The following is a 6,000-nucleotide window of genomic DNA, read 5'->3' as shown; positions in this document are numbered from 1 at the left end:
ACTGCTCCCTGTTCTGTACATCCCAGTTTGATGGTTGGAATAAAAGGGGAACCTATATAACCTATGAGGGGTGGGAGGGAGGTAGAAATGGGATGCAAGGAGGAAAGAGACCATAAACACTCTGCTAAGCTAATAAACTCAAACACAGCAAACAGTGGCAGAAAAGAAGAAAGTGGCCCCTGGAACAAGTGACAGAATATTTTACCTGTGAGAAAAAAAGAGTATGTGTAATCTGTAAATGGTGACCAGGCCGTGCTTTGGGAGTTTTTTAAAGCTAAAGTTCGGTGCAAAATATCATGAAAGGACACAAAACCTTTGTTAACTGCTACTACTTACTGGCATTTGTTTCAAAGCCTAATATGGCAAAACAGTGGTTTTGTTTTTTCACCCTCCATACAAAGAGGAAATAAAGCATCTTTGTGGTGTGTGAATAACTTTCAGTGGTTTCCACACATTTGTACATCAACTGCTGAACATGACAGACCTCTGCAGCCTCAGGACCCTGCTGTTCTGGGCTGGGATCATTGCTTTGGCCAGCTGTAAGTAAATTTTCATTATTTCAAAATCAGACCTGATGCAGACTGTTGTAAAGGAAGAAAAGAGATGCTTTTCATAATGTTTTAACAGTTAATGTTCAGTGGTTGCCTTGTTCTTCATTCGTCAACATTCGCCATCCTTCCAATTGCATAGTTTAACTAAAAAAACATTTTACTGTGTAATATGGCTAAACACACACACACACACACACACACACACACACACACACACACACACACACACACACACACACACACACACACACACACACACACACACACAATTATACATAACTGTAATCATCTGCAAGCCTTGGAGAAAACATGAATACCAAAATATTTTATTTTTCCAGCACTGGGGTAGAAGAAGAATTACAGAAGCAGCAATTCATCAGAGAACTGCAGATTTTAACAGTTTATCAGATAATCTGAAACTTGAGAAAGCTTACCTTAGAGAGGGTGGTTTGTGAATGCTGGAGAAAAAGTAACATGTTATCCACATAAATGGTAAATGGCCTGTATTTGTAAAGCACTTTACATTACATTCAGTCACATTCACACACTGGTGATGGCAGCTACATTGTAGCCACAGCCACCCTGGGGCGCACTGACAGAGGCGAGGCTGCCGGACACTGGCGCCACCGGGCCCTCGGACCACCACCAGTAGGCAAAGGGTGAAGTGTCTTGCCCAATGACACAACGACCGAGACTGTCAGAGCCGGAGCTCGAACCGGCAACCTTCTGATTACAAGACAAACTGCCAACTCTTGAGCCATGATCGTCCCATAAAGCCTGATTTCATGTTCCACATTGTTCCATTTTACACCCTTACAGGGGCAGATCTGGAGAAATTTTCTTAGGGTGGCAAAGGAATCAAATGGGGTGGCAAAATCAAAGCGTATTTTTCCAAACATATGCAGGTGGTTACAAATGGTTAAAATGATTCAAATTCAGTAAGTATACACAATTTTCATATAAATATAGTCTATAACTTAATTATTTTCTGTAGCCCACATAATTAAACACTTTAGTTACATAAAACATGTGATGTTATGTACTGTATAGCCTGTATAATAAATAAATATGTAGCCCAATAAGTATAAAATCCAGAAATCTACACAACATGGGGCGGTTCATTTACAAACACACGTCTAACTTTAGTTTCACACTTTTTGTTAGTAAATAATCAAATTGTTATATGCTTAAATTACACAAAATGTCAGAAATCTGCACTGTCATAAACAAAAATAATTTAAACCTAATTTTTCATGATTTGTTGGATTAACTCTCTGAGGTCCAAAATATAACCGGTCATCTTTGACTCCTTTTGATTTCATGTTTGTATTTCACCTTCATATTTTTTCATTTTATTTTTTCCTGCCTTGTTTGGTCTCATTCCTTTCAGCTCAACCTCACGTGTCTGAATTCAGTTGATTTTTCATTGACATACTGTATTAATATTACTGATCTGAAATCACACAAAAAACGTAAAATCCTAGTAGTAGTTTTTGTACTGTAAAAAAAAAAATAGACATGTTGAGTAATTTTTTTTATAACTTGAAATGCAAATATAGTTGTACATTTTGAAAACTTATGCACTCTGGCACAGCTGGCTGCCTGCGGAGCTCACGGGCACGTCACTGCAACCCCTCTGGCTTCTGCTCCGCGGCTGCTGAGTGACCCCTCATCTGGGGCTCTCTTCAGCTCTTTCCGGGACAGTGGCACGGTTTCCCCTCTGTTGGTCTTCCTTGGTTTCTTGTGTTCTGAGGGACTCTGGCTGTCTGGAGCCTGGATCTCCTCCATACCTGCTTCATGCCCTGGAGGACGGGGCTATGGCTCCCCACCAGAGGCGGAGGTAGACGTTTGATACTCCCGGGGCTTAGCCCTAAAGGGTAGTATGCATGTGGGATTGGGGGGGGGTCAGAAATGACTGAAAGATTAATAGGCTCTGTTTTGAGTTTTGTTCAAAAAAGAATGACTTCATATAGGGAAAAATATATATCACATATGCAGGACACCTTAAACTAGTTTTTTAATTAAGCAGCAAGGCAGAACAAAATCAGGGCTGTATCAAGACACAGGGACTAAACTCCAATTCAACCAGACCCAGAACTGATCCGGAATTAAAACAGGATTACAACAGTTCAAAATCAGGACTACTTTAGGACTTAACCAAGACAGAACCAGAATCAAAACTAGATGATAGTAGCACTAAAAATCATCATAGACCTGCACTACACTTATTTTTTAATTCTACCAAAGTCCACTATTTAGATTGAGAAAAGTTTATATAATTATTTAGCCTTGCTGTGCAAACAAGCCTGCATAACTTAATAAATATGGAATTTGAAAAATAACAAACCTAAAAAGAAACACTAGGTACGAGATACATACTAGGTAGAGTACCTATGATACGGTGATACTTTTGGTAAACAACCATTTGACTAACATGTGTCTCACCTGCTCTTGTTCCATCTCTGTTCTGTCCTCATTCTCCATCTCCCTCTCTCTCCCTCTCTGTTCCTCTCTGTGCTGACAATCAAGCCAAACACCAACATCATCAAATATACAGTGGAAACCAGATATTTACATATTCTTCAGATAAAAACACAAACACTTTTTTAATTGTAACATCAAATCAGACTAAATGTTTATTTTTTTAGATTGATAAATATAAAAACATATTTGTTAACTTTAAGAGTAAAGAGAGAAACTATATGTTGCAATGGCACCAAATTGTATTTAAAATTGAGCCACACTTATGGAGCTCCACAATTCTTTTCCTGGTGTTTTGGTTGGCATCTCTTGTTTTTCCCATGTCACAGAAACAGGCTCTGTGTTTTGCCTTATATGCATCCACAGCTGTGCCACCAATTTACTCACATGGACTCTACTAACCTATCAGAAGCTTCTTCAGCTCAGAATGGAATCGTCTGGAGTTTTCTTATTAATTAACAATAAACTTAGTGTATATGTACTCCTACATTTGATGAAAGTGATAAAAAATAGACAGCTCCCTCTTTTTATTCTGACATTTAACTAATTCAAAAGATATTTCAATATTTATTTATCCAAAACAAAACAAGTCGAGTCTAAATTGATGTTTAACAGTAAAAAAAATGTTCTTGTGTTTTCCATCAAGTGTCTGTAAATATCTGGTTTCAGCTGTGAATATACTGCTGTGTATTGAAATTCCTCGTTTTGCATAGAAATATACTGAACAACATACAAAGCATAATATCTAAAATAACATCTACCAGAGTTTTTTTCTTTGAAAGAAGCTCCTTATGTCCATTCTTGTATATCAGTACATTACTGAAACCGATTTATTTAGCCGTGGAGGGAAACAACTGAAAATATGAAATAAACACACATGTGAGCTAAGACTCTCTAAAGAAACAGCATTGTTGTTGTTCGCAGGGGCGATTCTAGGATCAGAGCTTTGGGGGTGCTGAGCACCCAGAGAGCTGCCCAGCCAGGCAAAATAAACTTTACACATCATGATGAGACTTCTTCCCCGTCTCTGTCAGTCCCTGCATCCTTAAATGTCTCCAGTTGTCCCAAGTTCTCTCTGACTGTCTCCTTGGTGCATTTAAACCCCTGTTCCTCCCTGTCCTCATCGTCTGTTGTCTTCATTTCCGTTATCAGTCATCATAATTTTACCATCTCTGTGCAAGTCTGCAAATTTCTTTCTTAAATCATAAGATTCTTAAATTCAACAAGTCTCTCTGTGCCTGGGTCCTCGTCTCAAAACATGACATCACTGTTTTGTACATTTTAACACAATTTAATCCCAACATTAGTTAAAGAAAAGCAAAACACTTTTTTTAAAGTCTGTAACAAAACCATCAAATCTGATAAAGGTTATTTAAATGCTGCAAAAGAAGAATGGATTGGAATAACAAAAAAAATACATATCTAACCTTACTGGGGGAGAATAATGAATGATGCTCATAGTGAGTAAGAAGTAAACTGAGTGCATTTGGACAGAGATTCACTTTTAATGTGTATGTATAATATAATACAGATACATAAAAAACACTCCCAAAACAGAATAAATTATTACAAATAAAAATCTTTACTGCAGATACTAATTTTACTAATTTAATAAAACTAATTTTGTGTTGTAAGATTTATGAGTTTCATGCTTTCATAGTGGTACTTGGGAGAGCTTGACATTTTTATCAGATGGTACACACTGTAAAAAGTTAGAGGCTACGTCCACACATACACGGGTATTTTTGAAAACCGAGATTTTCCGTTTTTGTTTTTAAAAAAAAAATCCCGTCCACATGTAAACGCAAAAATGAAGGAAAACGCTGCTAGGAACATGCCAAAGCAGCAGGTGGCGATATATTCCTAACCGGGTAGAAATGTTGGCCAATCAGAAGTCTAGAAGCCTCGGTGGGAAATAGTAAACAAAGATGGCGCATAGAAGCAGAAAAGAGTCCTGTGTGGAGGGACAGTAACTGTGTGTATATGTAAGCATTTAAACACTTCAGAGAGTAAAATTAACAGTAACAGCATCGTAGAAATTCATTTCACCGAAACAATAACGTGGCGCACAGTGTGACGTCAAAAAAGGCGCACACCTTTGACGCTGCGTTTTCTCCGTTTTCCTCGTCCACACGTAAATGCAAAAACGGAGTTTTCAAAAATATCCACCCTGGCAGGCGTTTTTAAAATCTCCGTTTTCAGTGACCCGGCGCCGCCACGTGTGGACGAAAGGTGCAAACGCATAGAAAAATCTGTGTTTTCAAAAATACCCGGATACGTGTGGACGCAGCCTGAGAAACACTGATAAGTGTATGTGTGCTTTTGGAAAACATTTAAAGCTGCAGTACAGAATCTTTCAAACAAGCCAGCTTAAAACACTTTTAGAATATAAACAGAGCACTCTGCTTCTCTTTACAGCTCCTCACTCCACCAGGGCTGTTTGGCACTTTCTGATAGTGCGCAAATGTGGTGCACGTACTGCGGCAGTCATACAGACAACTGGACGATCCAAAAGTTGGCCTACCTATTACTGGCTGAGGTTTTAGTAGAGTTGTGGCTGAACCACATAAAAATATATCATTAATTTTAATCTCCCCAATAAATTATGTTATGTTGGAATGTTGTTAAAGAGGGTCAAAAATGTTTCAACCCAGTTTGTTTTGCAGATTCTGTATAGCAGCTTTAATATAGGGAGAACGCAACTTCCAGACTGTGTGAGTAAAATCAGGGTTTTTCTCTTTGTCATTTTAACACTTTCTGTTTTGCCTGTCACTGTTCCCTGTCTGTTTTCTTACCTGCTTCTTCCTGACCTTCTACTTTCTCCTCACGTTCCCTCTTTCCTCTCTCCCTCTTTGGACTGACAATCATACACAAATAGATTGTATTCAATTAGATGAAAAATTACATTAATATGAAAAAATACTATTAAGATCACTAACAAAAAGTCCTCTCTCAGTGTACTTTCAAC

At 38.2% G+C, this 6,000-nt stretch overlaps 1 protein-coding gene across 1 annotated transcript in view; it reads left to right on the top strand.

Moving 5' to 3' along the window:
• The first annotated feature begins 471 nt into the window (after window positions 1–471).
• Window positions 472–6,000, top strand: part of LOC116322646 (receptor-type tyrosine-protein phosphatase C-like) — a 118,466-nt gene continuing 112,937 nt past the window's right edge. Inside the window, exon 1 of the transcript XR_005608840.1 lies at window positions 472–539. The gene's annotated coding sequence lies outside the window, so the exon portion shown is untranslated. The remainder of the gene's footprint in view (window positions 540–6,000) is intronic.

This window comes from Oreochromis aureus, linkage group 17 (assembly GCF_013358895.1).
Source record: "Oreochromis aureus strain Israel breed Guangdong linkage group 17, ZZ_aureus, whole genome shotgun sequence".
Taxonomy (NCBI): Eukaryota; Metazoa; Chordata; class Actinopteri; order Cichliformes; family Cichlidae; genus Oreochromis; species Oreochromis aureus.
This window is presented reverse-complemented; position numbering and strand designations above follow the sequence as displayed.